Raw genomic sequence first — 22,549 nt, 5'->3', positions numbered from 1 at the left:
GGGTGAAAGCCTTTGCCATTTCGCTGAAAATAGAAAAGCGAAATGTTTGCAGCCGAAATAATAAAGATAACATTGTATAACTGAATAGCACACCACGTGTTCGACCTCCATACATTTGTCCTTCTCTTTATGTAATCAATTACAGAGTGAAATAACGTCAAATATTTTGGAAAAGGCGCTGGGGCGGCGCCCAAAAGCCCTTCATGCACGAACCGCCACTGCTGTAGAAATATGGAAAGGGCCAATTTCATGAAAAATGTGACAATGGCTTGAAAGGTTCAGGATACCGAGGAGGATTACATGTGAAAAGGGCTGTGTCCGCTGAGAATTCCAAGCGGTTATAAATGCCGCCGCTAGATGACAATAGTGCTAAGTTGTCTGATGATTTCTAAAGGAAGGTGCAATGTGCCATTCATTTGTTTTGTTTCTGGCGTGATAATTGTATGCTTAGACTTTTATTCTGTCCTATTTTGTGAATAATTGCTCTCCATAGTATAAGTTATGTGTATAAATATCCCCTGTGACTCTAAGTTTGCCTTGATAGAGAGAAGAAAGTCAGTGACGAAGGCATTTGTACCCAGTGACCTATGCAAAAATGGTTGAGGAAGCAAAGGTTGTTAATCCTTTCAAAGTAATTTCCATCAAGAGTTCAGTATTTTAAACATTCAAGCTGTGGCAAACGAGATAATCTCTATAAAAAATCTGAACATTTCAAAAGCTGTCAGTGTCATCAGATGTAGAAATAATGTTACACCGACACAGAAAGGGTCGGTAAGGTGAAAGTCCAAAAATAAGGGAAACATGAAAGAAACCTTGTACTTGCTATGTTTGAATCTAGTTTTAAGGGCCGATGACCCAGATGGTAGGCCCCTTTAAACAACAATCATCAACGTCATCATCATCAGCATCATCATGAATCTAGTTCCTAATGAACTCAATAACAGATTAAAAAGAAGAATTTAGAGGCTATGATCCCTTACCTTGAAAGGAGTGAGCTTAACGAATATTATATGCAGATCTGTGGAGAGTGACTGAGAACAAAGTATAATTTGATCGGACTTTACACCTTTCATAAACGTCTAAGTTTGAATTTCCTTCAGCATCGAAATATTCCAAGTTTGAATGAAACTGCCAGTAATGAGTGGTAAGAAACACTAATTTGTAACTTTGAAACGTTTGAGCAATAAATAATGAAAACACTGCGCTACAGACAGATTTTTTGTAATAACTTCATAAATTTGGCACTTTGTACCTTTCTACAGTTAAGTATTTAATTACATCCAGTAATGAGAAAATATAGTGGCACTAAATTATGTTCGTATTAAAACTATCACAATTCATTGTATACCAGAGTTCAATTCATGTCTTGAAATATAATGAGTAGTTGTAAACAGTGTTACGAAGAGTTAGAGAAGCAAGTAATTCGGTACGCTGTGTGGGTGGGGGGCGCAGACGAAGAATACACCCGCGGTATTCCGTACCTGCCGTGAGAGGCGGCTAACAGGAGCGACCAACGGATGATTCAGTTAGAAACATGAGACTACTTGTAATTAGTACCATCACGTGACGAACACCATGGGTCGCTTTTACTTGCGAGTAGTACCACAATGTGTGGAACACCGTAAGTCTACGTTACTTATGATTAGTGCCGCTACATGAGAAATACCATGGTTCTTACTTTACTAGCGATAAGTACCATTATGAGGAGCCGTTGACCTGGATTTTGGACCTCCTTAGACAACAAGCATTATCGATTCAGGATTGTGCTTTAGAGCAGCCGCTTGGTCGATAAAACTATTCTTTTAAGATAGTTTCAGGGAAGGGAAGGTGGGGCATTTCAGGTTATTGTTTTAAGTTCGTAAAACATTAAAAATACAATATTTTAGAAGTTGGAGCCTTTTCATATTGGTTGCTTCAAATATTTCTGGTGTTCCTTTATTATGAAATTGATTTCAGTGTTTGAGCTCCTCTGTTCTTGCTTGAAGGGAGGCTAAATACGTCTCTCACTCTTACTGTTGTTCTTGTTAACGGTATTTGTAGAGCAGCCCGAGCACTTGAGGGGAGGTTTGTCTTAACTTGGAGTCGCGGTCCCGGTGACGCCACCAGGGAGCAGAGAGAGAGGATCCGTCGCTTTCACCGTTTGGTCAGTCGATACGTCAATTACGATAAACCAGTTAATTGAGCAGAGTAATAATTTCTTTTCTTGCTATTTGCTTTACGTCGCACTGACACAGGTTGGTGTTATAGCGACGATGGCATAAGAAAGGATAAGGAAGCGGCCACAGAAAAGTATCTTTAGGGATGCTGACAGTGGAGTTCTGACATACCATCTCTAAATGTAAACGGAAAGCTTCACGGCCCGAACCGCCCAGAAATGAAATAAAATATTATTTATGAAATATTCTAGTGCAAATATGCATCACCATCGGCGTTGATAAAAACAACGACGTTCATATACCTGGGCTGCATTATTAGGTTGTAAAGACGACATCCTAGCAATGAATGAATGAATGAATGAATGAATGAATGAATGAATGAATCAATCAATCAATCAATCAATCAATCAATCAATCAATCAATCAATCAATCAATCAATCAATCAATCAATCAATCAATCAATCAATCAATCAATCAATCAATCAATCATCTGCATTCAGGCCTGTCGTCCAGGTGGAACATTCCCTACCAATTGTTAGCCTAACATTTGCTTAAATGATTTCAAACGAAACCAAACATTATGGTGCAACAGCCACAAAGGGCCATGGCCTACCAAGCGACCGCTACTCAGCCCGAATGCCTCCAGATTACGAGGAGTCATGTTGTCAGCACGACGAATCCTTTCGGTCATTATTGTTCGCTTTCTACACTGAAATTATTTCAGTCCCTAATTTATATTTCTATAAGTGAATTTGTCCTCTTGAATTCCAATTTTATCTTCATACTGATTTTTCTCACATTGAAAAGCTCTACTCAGGCTTATTCGTATAAACTAATGTCATTCACGCCATTTCTCTACTGACGGCTTGGAACATACCGCTTAGTCGAGCAGCTCATCTCGTTACTCCCAAGTCTTCCCACCTCAAAATTTCCAACGTTTTCAAATCACTACTCTTTTGTCGGAAATCTCCCAGAACAAATCGTGCTGCTTTCCTTTGAATTTTTTCCACTTCTCGTATCAAGTAGTCCTGGTAAGACTCCCACACACTGGAGCCATACTCTTAACTGCGGTCTTACCAGAGACTTATATGCCCTCTCCTTTACCCTACTAACCATGGGAAGAAATCTGTAACTGTTAGAAACGATTTCGTTAATGTGATTACCCCAATGAAGATATTTCCTGATATTAACTCGTAAGTACTTACACTCTTCATCATGAGGTACCATCACCCTGTCAATGCAGTAATTACAACTGAGGTGACTTTTCCTCTTGGCGAAACTTTCAACATGACACTTCACTCCGTTTATCATCACACCATTCTCTGCTCTCCGTATAAGAACATTGTCGAAGTCTGTATTGTAGTCTCTCAAAATTCCGTAATTTATTACTTTATTCAGTATAATATCATCTGCAAAAAGCCTTGTCTACGAATCCACTTGTCGACTTTAAATTGCATACAGCTCTCTCGAAAGCAAATTCATTAGATGCAAATAAATAATTCGTTACCAATTAGAGTTTCATTTAGTGAAAGACATATTGATGATCATTTGATTTTCGCAAGAGATAATAGGACACCATTTTTTTTACACTTGAGCAGGGACTTACGGGCTGAATGTACAAGAATATTGAGTAACTTTTAGGGGACGCAGTCGAAAATGCGTTGGAAACACTGCTTGAATCTGGATGGAAGTTGTGAGTAAATAGATAGTTTCTAATACCCATTTCAATTGTCCTCATCTCCTAAGTGATTTTGGACAGCGTTATCCTGCATCCAGTGTATAAGATCCTTCAAAACTCTAAGATACCATGTGACGTTCACCAGGTGCTTTTTAAGAGAGATTTTGCAACCAAAGCCTTTCGAGAGCAAGTACATTATTCACGGTCCATGCGATATACTCCACGTCAGTTCAGTTTTATACATTGCCTTTGGCTTGATTCACAACTCCATTCCCTCTGAGCACATTTCACATGTTTTATTAATAGATTTCCTTTAGCTGCTGATGTTCTTTCTGTATGTTGCTGACCGCTGAGGCTCTTTTGCTGTATACTGACCTTTCCCTTCCCATGTATACAATCATCGTTACTTGTAATACTTCAGTCTCACTATGTTTGATATTTTCTTTAGGAATTTCTAGGAGCTGAACACTCACGCTGAAAGAACATGTATAATAGCCAATTAATGTAATGGTGTCCAGCTCCATGGCTAAATGGTTAGCGTGCTGTCCTTTGGCCACAGAGGTCCCCGGTTCGATTCCCGGCAGGGTCGAAAATTTTAACCTTAATTGGTTAATTTCCCTGGCACGGGGACTGGGTGTATGTGTCGTCTTCATCATCATTTCACCCTCATTACGACGCGCAGGTCACCTACGGGTTTCAAATCAAAAGACCTGCATCTGGCGAGCCGAACTTGTCATCGGACACTCCCGGCACTAAAAGCCATACGCCATTTCAATGTAATGGTTACGGGGGACGTTCGAGAAATAAAGCAATATGATTTCTTATTCTTTATATTTACAAAACTCCTGCCTACAGAAAGAATACGCTAGTTGGTACATATTACTTTTCCATCGTTCTCAAACGGTATATGGCAGGCTACACTGAAATAGTTCTCTAACATACGAAATATGCAATGACATGGAGTGCTATGGATGACCGTTCTAGAAAAATCCATTACTGCAGTCGCGATCAATACCGCGAACTAGGAAACGTAAATGGCGTACTGTAGAGCTCAAGGCAGCCAGTGTAGGAAGGTTCAGAATCCAATGTGAATAGAGGCCTATGAGATGTGGTGTTACAGAATAACGGTGAAGGTGAGATACGTAAAACGGATCACAAATCAAGCGATTCAGGATCATGCTTTTTTTCGTAATTTATCCAGAGAAAACTTGCGTATATATTTTACAAACTGCTTTACGTCGCACCGACACAGACATGTCTCATGGCGACGATGGGAAAGGAAAGGACTAACAGTGAGACGGAAGCGACTGTGGCCTCATTTAAGCTACATCCCCAGCATTTGCCTGGTGTGAAAATGGGAAACCACGGAGAACCATTTTCAGGGCTGCCGACAGTGGGATTCGAATCCACTTTCTCCCGGATGCAAGCTGATAGCTACATGACCCAAATAATTTATAGAATAGATATTTCTCGTCCTTTTTTTTCGAAGGAATTATAGCCAAGTTGTTTCATTAAATGATCATAGTAAGCATCACGCCCTGAGGCAGCCAGGAATTGTGCAGTTCGTTTTAAATGAATGTTTAAGGGAAAGACTAGGGCTTGCTTAGCCAAGGCGGTCAAGGCTGCTCTGTTCACCCAGAAGGACATGAGTTGGATTGCCTGCGAAGAAGTCGAAACATTTAGATACGAGACGTGTATTTCTTCAAGTTCACTCAGTCTACACTAACAGTTAGTACGAGGTTAATTCCCGACAGCAGATGTGGCCTGTCAAAGAGCTCCATAGCTGCAGTCGCTTTAGTGCGGCCAGTATCCAGTATTCGGGAGATAGTGAGTTCGAACCCCACTGTCGGCAGCCCTGAAGATGGTTTTCCGTGGTTTCCCATTTTCATACCAGGCAGATGCTCGGGCTGTACCTTAATTAAGGCAACGGCCGCTTCCTCCCCACTGCTAGTCCTTTCCTATCACATCGTCGCCATAAGACCTGTCTGTGTCGGTGCGACGTAAAACAAGATGTAAAAAAAAAAGAGCTAACAACTCTATTTCATGTTGCTGTTAGTGGAAGCGTTAACCTTTCTCTCCTCTAAAGTTATCAGTGGCCTGTGGTGGTAGTGATTATTGTTTTAAGATGAAGTAAAACTAGGCAACCCTCCTCCATATAACACTAATCAGAGAGAACAAATGGAAGGGGTCTGAAACTTCGAAGAATGAAGGTATCGGCCACGAAGGGCGTGAAAATTAAAGACTCCCTAAGCCTCGGGTGTTGTAATACCGTCGGGGTTGGAAAAGAACAAGACTTGACCAAGGGAGATCGGATGGGGGATAAATGAAAGTGAGGAGCCGAAGTAAGCGGAAGCAATGCTAGGACTCAGCTGAGGGCCTCGTGGTTGTCAACCCATGCTCCCAAGTTAAGAGCCCCTGGGGGCCCTTTTAGTCGCCTCTTACTACAGGCAGGGGATACCGTGCGTCTACCGCCCCCACCCTGAGGGGGGACATGATGATAATATCAGAAACAGATTATGTAGAATGCAATAGAAGGTCCATCAAGGGACTGATGATCCTAACATCATATTATCGTCGATATGTAAAATATTTTCTCTTACTGTAATATGTTATTCTAAGGTAAAATTCAAGCCAGAAATCTTGCGCAGTATTGACTATATTTTTCCGCATGAAAAAAAAATTGCTCACAGCGGAAATGTGTTCGCTGAGCAATTTCCTAAACTGCTTCCTTTTCGAGACCTTTAATGAAGAGAGATGGCTTCCTGACTGACAGCGGACGAGTTCCCAATACCGAGACCAGCGATGATCTCCGTTCTAAAAGTTATATCTGTCTTATTAATGTCCTTGTTAAATGATGAATCGATACTAAATGAAAAAGTGTGCATCACAGAAATACGAAGAAGGTTAAACATAATTATCCACCAGGCATTACCATTCAACAAAATTATTTCAAATTAATCACATCATATACATGTCTTACCCTCTTTGAGGGCTCTTTCATTGGTCGATTCTTTGGATCAACAGCAGTTCGTACATCTTGCGGGGATCCTACGTGGTTTAGAACTGTGGACTGTATTTTCTCTTCAGCCTGCATGCTGAAATAATCTCGCCGAAGTTACAACTGAATGAACTGGACATTGATGTGATAGCTTAGACTGACTCTTTTCTGTTTGGACATAAATATGTCTTATGCCTGCGGCTCGTACGAAAATTTGTGTAATATGACGGGACAAAATGTGTGAAGGAAGTGTAAACATATCAGCCGTGGAGGGAGTGATGTGAGGGATGGATAGATGTTACCTAGCAACTGTGCAGGCTGTGATGTAAGGGAAATAGAAATAAATTTATTTAAAGTTAATTGCAAGTAGGACCAGAGGTCCCTCTGGCTCTAACTGCCACTTTAACTTAAAAGTTTTAATTAATATACAAAGTATAATACAAAGAATACATAAAAATTCCAAAGATACATTTTCCTACTGAGGATAAAAAAGACTAAAAACGAAACAGCTAGGAGAGTACAATATTACTTTTACCATTTCATAAACATAGACCATACTAACAAGGAAGATAAGGCATAAGAGAAAGCTAAGAATAATAATGCCGAGGATGAATTAAGAATATAACTGAGCATCTAAAATGCATCTAGGGGATTATGATATTTAGTACTATTTACTTAATTTGGTGAACATTTACTTACTTAACTTAATAAGTGGAAAGGTAGCGGTACTTAAGACAATTTTGCTTAGTTCTGACACTACTTCGCTGTATTTCATATAGTCTAAGTTCTTTGTATAATTGAGAGACAGTGACACTGAACGACTTACTGCACTTTACCGTACGATCCTGTGGAACGTGAAGGGTGTTAGGTGTAAACCTATAGCCCCGATCATACACTTGATTCATCTGAACAAAGGACTTGGTCAAATATGAGGGAACATTCGATTTTAAAATTCTCAGCAGTAAGCAAGCAGCTGAGTATGATCGTGTATACCATGGAGGAGGCATGGGTGTTACCTTGCAACCGTGCAGGCTGGTGGTCATGACCGAGAGACATATTTATGAGCATTTGATTGTCGCAAAAGGAAGAGTAGTTTCTTTTTTGCTATTGGTTTAACGTCGCGCCAACACATCGAAGCTTTCCGGAGACGCAAGGTTTGGGAAGGTAGCCTCAATTAAGGTTCAGCCCCGCATTTGGCTGGTCTCAAAATGGGGAAATCACGGAAAGCCATCTTATACCAACGTCGTTTCGTCCTCACTACTAACTCTTTCTACGCCATCGTCTCCCTAAAACCTATCTGTGTTGGTGTGACATAAAATAACAAGGAAAAATGCAGTGGCACCACTTACTCAGCCTTGATTTAGCTTTCTTGATCAGGTCCGCAGCAATCTCTCAACGAGCTAGGAATCGAAACCGGGGCCCTCGACTAAGAGGCGGAGCGGTAATAATAATGTTCTTGTTTTTACGTCTCATTACTTTTGACGGTCTTCGGAGAAGCCGGATTTCACTCCTGCAGGAGTTCTTTAACGTGCAAGTAAATCTACTGATACAAGGCTGACGTATTTGAGCACCTTCAAATACCACCGAACTGAGTCAGGATCGAACCTGCCAAGTTGGGGTCCGAAGGCAGCACCTCAATCGCCTAAGCCACTCGGCCCGGCAGGCAGAGTCAGGACTTTCGACTATACAGCTCCCTCATCTTAACAGCTATTTCTTCTTCATCCACGAGGTCTAGATGAAAAGGCTTGTTCCACAATCAAAATGTGTATGATCTATTTATTTTAATTTCTGTCTTCCTATATTTCTCCTTCCTTCTGTTTGGTTGTTACGAATTCGTTTTGGTATCGTCTCGTCATTAATTTCTGTTATGTCAGACTGTTAAATCATCGCCCAGATGCTGGTCGGATTCTCAAATAACACCACCAAAGGTTGTGCGGTTATAAGGAAACTGCAAAATCCTAAATGAGGCGTATTAGGCAAGATGACGAGTGAGGTAGTTTGTCATTGCTTTCCTCACCGGGCCAGAAAGTTTTATTGATCCTACGAGCAACACCTTTCATAACACTTAGACCCACTGGTTGTGGTCTAATGTCATTACTCAGCACCTAGCAGCTTCCATATTGTCACAGCCATGGATAAGACTGGGACTTCGGTGGAAGCTACAGTTTACTCTGGCCAGTGCCAAAAGATCGATAGGAAAGTACTGTATCCATCAAGAAATGGCAACAGGCGAATTTGTCTCATATCGACACATAAGTTTTTGCCTTCAGTCTCGTTCTCTAATGCCAAAGACAAACAAACAATTATCCATTTCAAATGTCTATTTTAGCGCGCATGCCTTTCAAATGATATGGACAAATAATACAACATGTGACAATAAAGTTCGGTGAATAGTCCCTTACATAGATGAACAAACACGACAGTGGCCTTACTGTCCTTCGAAATAGTCTCCTCCCATAACTATGCATTGCTGAGATCGGCGGTAGATGTCCTGGAAACTTTGCAAGAAGGCTTCTTTTGGCATAGTGTTCCAAAGGCTTCGTCACGTTTCGTTGGATGTCAGGAATATCGTCAAATCTCTTTTCTTTCAAAGCGAGTTTGAATAGGAAGAAGTCTGGAGGATTGAGATCTGGCGAGTATGGGGGATGTTCAAGTTGCACCACCCCCTGTTTGACGATATTGGCTGTGTGTAGACGAACGTTGTCATGGACACAACATCATAAACCTTGTTGTGCGTACTGGGGTCGTACCCTGCGTAGACGTTTTATGAAACGGGTTAAACGGGACAAAATTTCAATGTACCGTGCAGCAGTCAACGTCGTTCCCTCAGGTAGAAATTCCTTGTGGATAATGCCTTGGCTATCGAAAAAGGTGATGAGCATCGTTTTGATGCGTGACTTTTCGGCTGTGACCTTTTTCCGACGAGGGGATCCCGGAGAACGCCATTCCATGCTTTGCCGTTTCGTTTCAGGGTCATACCTGAGACACCAGGTTTCATCCTCAGTGACGATACAGTTCAAGAAATTTGGTGTCGTATCCGCCGTTTCGACAAAATCCTGTGAAGCCTCTAATCGTGCCTCCTTCTGATCGTCAGCCAAGTGATGCGGTACAAATCGAGAACATGTTTTCCTTTTCCCTAACTCCTGGGTAACGATTTGTCGCACGGATTTACGGTTAATCTGCAGTTCATCCGCTATAATGCGCACAGTTAATCGCCGGTTGTTCGTGATTAATGTCCTCACCTTCTTAATGTTTACGTCACTGATGGCGGTCGCCCGTCTTCCGCTACGCGGGTTGTCAGAAATACTTTCCCGGCCTCCACGAAAACGGGCGAACCACTCGTACACACACTTCAAGGACAGTGCTTGATCTTCATAAACACGTACCAGCATCGCATGTGTTCCTTTCGGTGTCTTGCCAAGCTTAAAACAAAACTGTACATTGATCTTTTGGCCGTTCATGTTCCTGTTCGCAGTTCAGAACCAACGCATTAAACACTCACTGTGTCAAACAGGTCTTACACGCCACACACAACTGAACAACGATGGGAGCAGGTGGTCAAAATATGCTGCTACGCAGGTGCAGCCTTGCGTGTCGCCAGCGTTGCCGGATCGACCGTTCTGACTTCATTCACCGAACTTTATTGTCACAGGTTGTATTTTTATTCTTTACCCTGGCATTCTTTCCCAACTGTGCAATCTGTCTTCTTCAGTTTCACCCTTCGTTTTGTCCGCTCTTCGGCGACGGCAGGATCAACTCCTACGTATCGCATTTCCTCCCTCAAACAGTCTACCAACCGTTTTTGAAGTTAGCCTCATACTACCTAACTCTTGCTTCTCTCATTTTCTTGGAATTCGGGGCAACTCTTAAGAATATTCCTGACCTCTTCGTTCTAGCCGCGTGAGTCCCATGTTAGCATGCGCACCTCCGTTGCTTGTAGAGATCCACTCGTGTTTCTCTGTCGCAGGTTAGTAATCAACTCTCAGTATTACTGAGCGGTGTGTCGTCAGTATGAAACACAGCGGGATCTTGTGGTTACAGAAGACGCCCGCGACCTGGCGCCACTTTAACCAGGCGGCGTTAACTCGTTGTCGAATGTTTACAGAAATAATAAACAATACTTTCCTTTTTAACAATTTGTTTTGCAGATAGGTCTTATGGCGATGATGGGATAGGAAAGGACTAGGAGTGGGAAGGAAGTGGCCGTGGCCTTATTTAAAGGTACATCCCCAGCATTTGTCTGGTGTGAAAATGGGAAACCACTGAAAAACCATCTTTAGGGCTGCCGACAAAGGGGTTCGAACCCACTATCTCCCGGATGCAAGCTCACAGCTGTGCGCCCCTAACCGCACAGCCAACTCGCCCGGTAAAAACAATACTTTTTCAGGTTGCCTTAAAAGAAAAGAAAAACAATGATTCTTCTTCTTACAAAACATATAACATCACTCTTCACAAATATAATATTTTGAAGGCCATCAATACATCTTGGTATTCTTTGCAGCCAACGGCAATACATATAACAGAAAATAATACAATATTAAAATAATAATCAAATGGAAAGTACGGAATATCTATAAGGTAAGTGAATCACTAGTTTCGTAACGCCCTGTTTGTACACTGCAGTGATTGATATATGTTGATGTAACTTCTTGTTATTACAAATTCTGTGGTGAAATCCATGCACTTCAAAAAGCATTACAGTGAGTCTTAATTCAAATCTTGACTGTGTGCAATCAACAGAATAGAACTCCAACCAAATGAGTTTCTTCTCCATCTTCGCTTTGTGAATTATATGGTAACATCATCATGGATCTCAAATATTCTATAAAGGAAGACTCTCCCGTTAACACATAAGTCAGCCTCGAAGGTATATATTTGGAAATGCAAAGTAGTCTCTTTAAGTATGTTGCCTTCATCTTTTCGACTTTTTTCATGTCTCCCAAGGTAAGATGATCACATGTCAAATTTAGACCGTAAGTCACAATTGGTATGATCTTGAAAAGTTTAATCGCTGTTTCTGGTTTAAGTGCGGAATGTCACTCATGGCAGCGCCTAATACTAACTTGCAACTGAAAACTTTTCTCGTACTGCGACTCTGAATGTTGATGCCAAGATGTTTGAAATGGTTCACACTTGCAAGTTCTGTCGCACGGAAATATAGGCCTGCAGTGTACCATCACTTTAGGATAGTCGAACACCCCGTCGAAATATCATTCTGTCTTCCTTCCATTTATTGTTAGGTCATTTCTGCTCGCCCAGTCTATTAAGAGATTAAAAGCTTCGGGATATTAGAACCATATCACCGACATATACAGTATATATATCTTTTTTCACGTGATTGATCTCTACAGCTTCTACTAAATCGTGTGTAGTGATATTAAATAGCAATACATCTTCGAACCTTGTTGACTTGTGAAAGTATTGTTACTTTATAACTTGCGTACTTGGAGCTATCGCAGCCCGCTGCTGGGGGTAGATCTGGCCGTGAAAGGGCTGTGTTGACAGTAATGAATGTGACCCATATCATTGGCGCGATACTCTACTTGTGCCTGGTTGGTACGTGATTCTTCCAATCCTGCTCCTTGGCTACAAGGTTAGCGTTCTGCTCCGGGCTCGATTGCCGGCCAGCTCGGGGATTATAAATTCCACTGGCTGGGGGACTGGGTGTGTGTCGTCTTTAACACTAGAGAGTGTGTATAAGTTCATTTAATCATGTTCTATTAACAAGTTTTTTTTGGTCGTCAGTCCGTAGACTGATTTAATGCAGCCCTCCATGCCACCCTACCCTGTACTAACGTTTTCATTTCTACGTAACTACTATATACTACATCTGCTTGTTATATTCATACCTCAGTCTAGCTCGTGCCCTTTTTAGCTCCTACACTTCCGTCAAAAACCAAATGAACAATTTCTGGGTGTCTTCAGATGTGTCCCCTCGTTCTATCCCTTCTTCTGGTGAAATTTAGCCAAACCAATCTCCTCTCACCGATTGCATTCAGTATCCCTTCATTTATGTTTCGATCTACTTGTATCACCTTCAGCATTCCTCTGTAATAGCACATTCCAAAAGCTTTTATTCTTTTTCTTTCTTTCTGAGCTAGTTATCGTCCATGTTTCATTTCCATACAATGCCACGCTGTAGAAGAAAGTCTTCAGAAACGTCTAATTCCAATATCAAAGCTCGAAGTGAGCAATAATTTTTTAAAGAAAGGGTTTCCTTGCTTCTGCTAGTCTGCCATTTCATGTCCTCCTTATTTCTGCAATCGTTAGGTATTCTGCTACACAAGTAACAATATTCATCTACTTCCTTCGACTGCACTCCATTACCTTCGGTTTGGATGTATTTACTGTCATCTAGTACTCCTTCGCCAAGTCTGTGTCAATACCATTTAGCAATTTCTCCGCATCTTCTGCAGACTCGGATAGAAAAACAATATGATCGACAAATCTCAGTTTTGATTTCCACTCCTTGGATTGTTATTCCTCTTTTCCAAATTCCTCTTTAATTTGTTTTATCTCCCGTTCTATGTAAGCACTGTAAGGGAGAGGGGGACAAAGTGAAGCCTTGTCTCCTCCTTTCTGGATTGGTGCAGCTTTTTCATAGCCTTAGATTCTTACCACTGCATATTGATTTTTGTACAGTTTGTAGATAATTATATAAAGGAAAAATACACAAAGCAGTGTGAAGAGCCTCCGTGGCTCAGACAGCAGCGCGTCGGCCTCTCACCGCTGGATACCGTGGTTCAAATCCCGGTCACTCCATGTGAGATTTGTGCTGGACAAAGCGGAGGCGGGACAGGTTTTTCTCCGGGCACTCCGATTTTCCCTGTCATCTTTCATACCAGCAGCACTCTCCTTTCTAATTTCGTAGCATCTATCATTCATTAATATATCACTTTGGGAGTGGCGACCCCATCGTATTAATAGCCTATATATGATTCATTCATTACATCCCTGACCCGGTCACTGACTGGAAAACAGGTTGTAGGTTTTCATTTTTCATACAAAGCAGTGAGTCGCTGCATGGTCGAATAACACCGGAAACCAAAAATTTAAAAAAAAAGCGGGTTCTTTCTGTTCGTCAACATTCATCAGCTGATTAAAGCGAGTTCGATGCCCTGCTGTAACGAAGGAAGCAAGTTCTACCTGATCGTTGATGTCATGATTATAGCCACAGGACCACCAGCCTTACATGGATTCCGAACAATGATATGTGATTGCTCACTTCGAAATCCCTCGCGCTCTTCAAGGGATTCGAACCGCGGTCGCGTTTGTGGGAAGCCGCTGATGCTACTCAGTTGCCATGAATAAAAATATGCGGGGTTAAAGTAAAGCACGACGAACGTAGGAGAGAATAAGATTTCGCCAAGGAAGGTCAGACAGCAGAGACGAAAGTGAGGTATTATCAAAAGAAAAGTACTTATGAATCGTACGTTTTCTTCGCTACACGGCAAAGAATAAAATCACGGATATGCTTTTGGGTTTGGAAGAGGTGGAAGAGGTGAGAACCAGTACCAGTACAGATTATTTGATCTTTCCCCTCTTAGTAAGAGTTCTAAGGTTTTCCTGTGATGTACTTGAATTTTCCTCAGCCATTGCAATAGGTTTCAAAAGTTGAGTTTTTACCAATATTTCATTGTTTTTCTCTATAAATGAGGACAGTTTTAGAACTTTTACGATTACACGGCTAGATGTCAAATAGCGATATATAATCCATTAATTTTTGGTGTCATAAGTTGCCAATCTTGAAAATAAGAGTTCTAGCCGTTCAGCACTAGGGAGCCGAAGTGTCACTGAAAGTTTCGCGGATGGAATGTATGTCAGCAAAGCCCTAAGTCATTCACATTTAAATATTATCTGAGCTACAAACATAAAATTACCTTATCTTATTTTTTTTAATTTTTTAGTAGGACATTATTTTGACATCATATTTACGTATTTACGTATAACCAGCGAAAAATGTGTTTGGGATAATTTGCCCACGGGGGATAGAGTGACTTGTCTGACTTGTCTGAATTCTAAAACGTCCACAATCGCCAATGCCTAGTGCCAAAAGTCTCATCAGGAGCAGCTTAAAACCGGGGTGGCAGAGCGTCGTTAAGTGATTTTTCCGTTGTGTCCCCATTTTCACACCAGGAAAATGCTGGGGTTGTACCTTAAGGGCACAGCCGCTTCCTTCCCAGTCTTAGCCCTTACCAAATATCCTGCCCGAGCGATGGAAAATGATTAGGAACTCGTGATCTTAAAGATGTGTAACTTTGTTTGGAATAAAATGTCTACAATAACATTTCGAACCCACTTTGACTAGATATTTCATTTCGACTATCTCTGTCAGGTGGTATGTATTGTACGTCAATGTATGTGGCCGCGACACAACGCGGTTACAATTTTTTCAATTGCGTTCCAATTTCTGAAACCGAACTCATTTTCCTCCTGGTTACGGCTAAGGGTACGAACATACCGAAGATGCATCGCAGCTCGCGATCGCGGTCGAGGTTTACGTCGCGGTCGCTGTTTACGTCGCTGTCGATGGAGGGTGAACATACCGGGGAAGTTTACCTTTCAGTGTTCTGAGATGTGTTTACAGTGAGTGGACGTAATGTTTAGATCTCCGCGTTCAAGTTAAAGATAATTTATCGTCTACTGCTGAGCTTTTACAAGTATAGAGTATATTATATTCAAGTGACAGTGGAGATAGTGATTCATTATGCATAAGCCCACGATGGTGGCTACTTTCAAATCAGTCATCCCGCCAGTTGAATGCTCGTCCTATAAATCAAAGAAGGCAGGCGCTGGGGGAATATCACAAATTATTTGAAGAACTGGAACACCACCCGGACAGATTCCATTCATACATGAGAATGTCCCTTGAGACGTTCCAGTACATATGCAACAATGTGGAATCAAAAATTGATACTGTGAAGTCCAATAACTACCACACTGATACACACGCGGGCTCTGTGAACACCTGGATCAAGGGCACAGAAGAACGGGGGGATATGTCACGTGATCTCAATCCAGACAAGCCAATCAGGAGCAAGCTGCATCGATGTCTCCCGTTCTACAGCGATGAGAACACAAACTTTCTTGTCATCGCGCTAGACCTCCTGATAAATCGCGATGGTGAATGGAAGCGAGCATCTTTGACATGAACTATTCTATTTAAAACTGTGTGTTTGTGTTACCAGGAGGTGACATCGAGGCATCGACCGCGATGTAAACTGCGACCGCGAGCTGCGATGCATCTTCGGTATGTTCGTACCCTAAGATTATCACAGACGAACCATGGGTTATAGCTCGTAGTACTGAGTGTCATCTGCGTGTTGTAGAAGTGACAAGCCAGCCTGGGGCTCAGGAACACACTTCATTAGTCCGCAGCGCCGGCCGTCGCGCTCAAAGACCAAGGCTCCCTCCCTAATAATTACACTCTACTGACTGTGGGCCTGCCTCCAGGGCTCCCAACATTACAGAACTGTGAGCACAAGATGCTTGAATTGTGAGCCGTAATCTGTGTTCAACTAAAAGAAATGTTATATAAGTTGAAATATTGGTTCCACCTAGTCAATACCTATCAGTTTATTTACAGTTCAAAGTTGTAAAAACATCATATCGGGACAACAGGACATGTTTCGGCCGCATTAGGCCATCTTCAACTGTGTAGAAATAACTTACAATTAATATATTAAACATTAAAAAACATGAATAAATGACAAAAATCAAATCAATCAATACTGATCTGCATTTAGGGCAGTCGCCCAGGTGGCAGATTCCCTATCTGTTGTTTTCCTAGCCTTTTCCTAAATGATTTCAAGGAAATTGCAAATTTATTGAACGTCTCCCTTGGTAAGTTATTCCAATCCCTACTGCCCTTCCTATAAATGAATATTTTCCCCAATTTGTCCTCTTGAATTCCAACTTTACTTCATATTGTGATCATTCCTACTTTTATAAACGCCACTCAAACTTATTCGTCTACTAATGTCATTCCACGCCATCTCTCCGCTGACAGCTCGGAACATACCACTTAGTCGAGCAGCTCGTCTTCTTTCTCTCAGTTCTTCCCAGCCCAAACTTTGCAAAATTTCTGTAACGCTACTCTTTTGTCGGAAATCACCCAGAACAAATCGAGCTGCTTTTCTTTGGATTTTTTCCAGTTCTTGAATCAGGTAATCCTGGTGAGGGTCCCATACACTGGAACCATACTCTAGTTGGGGTCTTACCAGAGAATTATATGCCCTCTCCTTTACATCCTTACTACAACTCCTAAACACCCTCATAACCACATGCAGAGATCTGTACCCTTTATTTACAATGATGCAATTAAACGTTTCTTTTGTTCCTTAAAATTTGTTTCACACAAAAATATTTACAATTGTTTCATTACAATTGTTGTTCCACTTCATATAAAAACTTCTAAAAGCCAGTAAGATTGTTATTATTAGGACTTAAAGCCTTCATACTGGGGTTTTCAAAACTTGTTCTTGCTTGGATAAATTAATAGAAAGTTCTTCTTTTACCCGTTTTTCCACACATGTAGGGTCGTACCCCCGTATGTGGGTATGGCTCTGTTTTATGGCCGGTTGCCCTTCCTGACACCAAGCCTGTGTGGAGGGGTGTAATCACTATTGCGCTTGTCTGTGATGGTTGGTACTGTGGTGTGTTGTCTGAATATCAAGATGAGAGTGCTGGGATAAACACGAACACTTAGTTCTCCAGTCACAAGTATTAATCACACGCGATTAAAATCCCCGATCCGGCCGTGATTGACTTGTGCTCTTATAACTTACCTTCGCAGGATGACACTACTCTTGAAATGTGGAGAAATATACGTTTTCCGAGATTTTACTAAAGGTAACCCAGCAATGATCGATATAAGAATCTGTTTACATACGTAATTCAATTTTTCTTTGGTATTTTAGTCAAAGTTAGGTAGCTGATGAAACAAAAACAAAGTTTTCGATTCAAACTTAATTAAAAGGCAAGAGCAAGAATATTAACAGAAAGTATACATATGACTTTGTATCTTGGATTTTGATATCTTGCTAACGAGTATATTGAATATTTTTTCTGGACATTCTGTCTTCCAAATGACACGCGTGTTCCATGAACGGCGGATGGTAGGTCACACACTTTTCCTCTGAGCACCATCGACTAGTGATGGGCCAAAGCGTTAAGTTACCTTAACGGCTTCAATGGTCGTTGCTACAATTAACATTTCGGTCAATTTTACGTCTTCTGGATTTGTTGTTATAAATTAACTTGGAATTTCAGAAAGTTTTAAGCCCACAAAATCTCCAGGTTTACGCTTTGGAAAATATCATCTACCAGTTCATGAAGAAAGTACTTACACTTTTGGTATTTTGTTAATGCAACTCAATTTTGAAATTCCTGAGATTTTGGAATGTTCGTGCTTGAGGTTCCGTTCTAGTACCGGGCCTCAGGTAAAAATCGGAGCGTCTCAAAGAAATGTACGTCAGACTTCTTTCAATAATTTCAAAATTACACTCACTCTAAGTAGTTATCAGAAGGGGCAAATGTTATTCCGGAAATTTTTCGAACAATAAAGCGCCTCCAAATTTCTGATCTTGGCCACTCTCTCAGAAATGATCGTTACTAGATCTTGCAACGAATTGGGGACTTTAAAGAATGGACAGGAATTCACAGTGGTGAAAGACTTTTCCATCTGGCAAGTGACCGCACAACTTTCACCATTATCAGCGGGAGGTGTAAAAATGAGAATCAGAAACACGCCTTCGGCACAGTATTTTGCCTCGTACACAATATCAGTGTGGTGATGATGATTGTTGTTTAAAGGGGACTAATTCTAGGTCGTTGGCCCCTGATGATACGAAATGTAATGACAATTTAAAACTACAAAAGTCATCCACTGACCAGAATTCAAAACGTGATGATGAAGAATGAATGGATGAATATGAATTTAAAATAATCAGAGGATCCAACTCGCAATATTGTAAGTTAAAAATAATTCCAACATTAACCCACTGACTAGAATTTAAAAAAGGAGACGAACAATGATTATGAACTTAAAACATTCAGTGGATTCCACCCGCAATGCCCCACCTTCCCAGAAACTTGAAACAACAGCACGAAGGACGTACTATATTGTTTTACACTTTATTTTTTCTACCCAAATGAAGTACATTACACATCAGTTGTTACGTCCACCTTCTCAACATAATCTCTTTGTAACTATATGCACTTTTGCCATCGATGAGTCAGTCTCTCCTGCCCTTCCTGAAACAATTATTTCGGAGTGCTGCGTACCCATGCCTTGATAGCTGTGTCCAGTTCTGCAAAATCTGCAAAACGGCGACCACGAAGAGGTTTCTTCATGTTCCCGAACAGGTGATAATCACATTTCTTTGGCGGTGGACTGTCCATATGCTTCCATTGCATCGTTTGTGGCTCATGGTAATGGAGCCATGTCTCATCCCCAGTCACAAGCCTCGGCTCGATCTTGATCATGTCGTTACAAAAGTTCTCTGCACACGTCCACACGCCTCTGCTTTTCGTCTGCAGACAAGAGCCTAGGCACCAACGTGGATGACACCTTCTCCAACTGTAAGTGGCCACGCAGGGTGTTTCTGCTAATTCCCGTGGCTGCCTCCATTTCCACAAATGTGATGCATTTGTTTCCTTGGATGGCCTGTTCGAGCCGGGCAATGTTGGCTGGTGTTGACACTGTCACATTCCTTCCAGAACTGGTTCCCTTGTCTATCTACGTGCGTCCTGTTTTCCAACCTTCCACCCAGTTCTAAACTGTTTTCCGTGACGGCGCATGTTCTCCACAGACTGCCACCAAGCGCCGAAGAATTTCTGCAGTGGTCACGCCTTCTTTCCATAGGAACCACGTCGTATAACGCTGTCCCTGACGGTTGCTTTCCATGTTGTCTGCTCCTACGCTCACAGTGTTGTTATGAAATGGCTATGACGAGTGAATTCGTTGATCCCTGTGAGTGTGCTGCTACCAAACGGTGGAACAAGACAATAGTTACACGTCACCACCTTCAAAAGTGAAATGTGAACATACCCGGACGTACAAAAAACAAAGTGTAAAACAATATAGCACGCCTCTCATATATACATTTTTTTCCATTTTGCTTTACGTCGCACCGACACAGATAGGTGTTATGGCGACGATGGTACAGGAAAGGCCTAGGAATGGGAAGGAAACGGCATGGTCTTAATTAAGGTACAGCCCCAGCAATGTGTGGAAATGGGAAACCACGGAAAACCATCTTCAGGGCTGCCGACATTGGGGTTCGAACCCAATATTTCTCGGATGCGAGCTCACGGCTGTGTGCTCCTAACCGCACGGCCAACTCAGCCGGTTCGTATATATTGACCAAGGGGCTACTTGTAAAGCACAATCCTGAATCGATTATGCTTGTTGTCTAAAGGGGTCCACAACGGCCCCTCATGATGGTACTTATCGCTAGGGAAATAAGAACCATGGTATTTCTCATGTAGCGGTACTGATCATGACTAACGTAGATTTACAGCGTTCATCACATTGTGGTACTACTCACAGGTAATTTAATATGTACAAGTAACGCAGGCCTATGGTGTTCCTCACATTACAGTGCTACCCATAGGCAACGCAAACCCATGGTGTTCCTTACATAGGTGTACTAATCACAGGGACTCGTACTATCCCGTGGTGTTCCTCACGCAGTGGTACTAATCACAGGCAACGCTTTGACCCTTAGTGTTTCTCACAATTGTACTAATCAGAGACAACGTAGGCCCATAGTGTTCCACATGTAGTGATACCAATCACGGGTACTGTGAAACCCATACTGATTCACCCTCTGTTGCTACTGATCACAAACCTGTTGTGTACCTAACATAGTGGTATTACTCGCAACTAAAGGCGACCCATGGTGTTCCACGCGTGGGGGTACTAATTACAACTAATCTTACGGTTCTAATTCAATCATCCCTTGGTCGTCCCTTTCAGTCGCCTCTTACTACAGGCAGGGGATACCGTGGGTGTATTCTTCGTCTGCGTCCTCACCCACAGGGGTTGTGTGTTTGGTCCGCGAGAGCTATTTTATTTCTCTCAAGTCCACCGGATAGGACCCTCCCCCCAACTATCCGCCCACTGACTGACCGCACCCTCCCTTCCAAGATGCCAGTGAATACTTTGCCTGGTATACTAATCAATGAGATACCTCGATAGTTGTTGCAATCCTTCCTGTTCCCTTGCTTATAGATATGTGCAATTACTGCTTTTGCCCAATCTGAAGGTACCTTACCAACACTCCATGCTAATTTTACTACTCTATTAAGCCATTTCATCCCTGCCTTCTTACTATACTTCACCATTTCAGGTCTAATTTAATCTATTCCTGCTGCTTTATGACAACGGAGTTTATTTACCATCCTTTCCACTTCGTCAAGCGTAATTTCACCAACACCATTTTCCTCCTCCCCATGAGCTTGGCTGTTCGCAACATCACCAGGAAGTTTTCCTGTTACGTTGTGAAGCTGTTCAAAATATTCCCTCCACCTCTCCAGTGATTCCCTGGGATCTATTATGAGTTCACCTGAATTACTCAAAACACTGTTCATTTCCTTATCCCTCCCTTCCTAAGATTCTTTATTACTGTCCAAAAAGGTTTCTCTGCTGCTTGATCTAGCCTTTCCAGGTTGTTACCAAAATCTTCCCATGACTTCTTTTTGTATTCAACAACTATTTGTTTTGCTCTGTTTCTTTCATCTACATACAAATCCCTGCCTGCCTCGGCCCTTGTTTGGAGCCATTTCTGATACGCCTTCTTTTTACGTTTACAAGCTGCTCTCACTTCATCATTCCACCAAGATGTTCGCCTTTTCCCATCTTTACACACAGTTGTTCCTAGGCATTCCCTTGCTGTTTCTCCTACAGCATCCCTGTATGCCACCCATTCACTTTCTATATCCTGAACCTGCTTACTGTCTACTGTTCGAAACTTCTCACTAATCATATCCATGTAATTCTGTCTAATTACCTCGTCCTGGAGATTTTCTACCCTTATTCGTTTGCAGACAAATTTCACTTTCTCTACCCTAGGCCTAGAGATACTTAGTTCACTACAGATCAGATAGTGGTCTGTATCATCGAAAAATCCCGGAAAACTCGTACTTTCCTAACAGATTTCCTGAATTCGAAGTGTGTTAAGATATAGTCTATTATGGATGTGGTACCCTTTGCCTCCCTTGTGTAGGTGAATAGCCTTATGCTTGAAGAATGTATTCGTAACAGCTAAATCCATACTAGCACAGAAGTCCAGCAAACGCTTCCCATTCCCATTAGCTTCCATATCTTCCCCACATTTACCAATCACCCTTTCGTATCCTTCAGTTCTATTCCCAACTCTCGCATTGAAATCGCCCATTAGCACTATTCTTTGCTGTTGACCCTGGCCACGATGTCACTCAATGCTTCATAAAACTTGTCAACTTCATCCTCATCTGCACCCTCACATGGTGATTACACGGACACAATTCGGGTCCTAATTCCTCCAACTGACAAATCTACCCACATAATTCGCTCATTTACGTGCCTAACAGAAACTATGTTGCGTGCAATGGTATTCCTGATGAAGAGCCCTACCTCAGACTCTGCCCTTCCCTTTCTAACACCCGTGAAGTACACTTTATAATCTCCTATCTCTTCCTCGTTATCTCCCATTACCCGAATATCACTTACT

At 41.8% G+C, this 22,549-nt stretch overlaps 1 protein-coding gene across 1 annotated transcript in view; it reads left to right on the top strand.

Moving 5' to 3' along the window:
- The window catches only part of LOC136878738 (glutamate receptor ionotropic, kainate 2), a 494,017-nt gene that overhangs the window by 238,303 nt on the left and 233,165 nt on the right, over positions 1-22,549 (top strand). The window lies entirely within an intron of this gene.

Source organism: Anabrus simplex, chromosome 8 (assembly GCF_040414725.1).
Source record: "Anabrus simplex isolate iqAnaSimp1 chromosome 8, ASM4041472v1, whole genome shotgun sequence".
NCBI classification, from domain to species: domain Eukaryota; kingdom Metazoa; phylum Arthropoda; class Insecta; order Orthoptera; family Tettigoniidae; genus Anabrus; species Anabrus simplex.
Note: the sequence above shows the minus strand (reverse complement) of the source record. Positions and strands in the feature narration are given on the sequence as shown.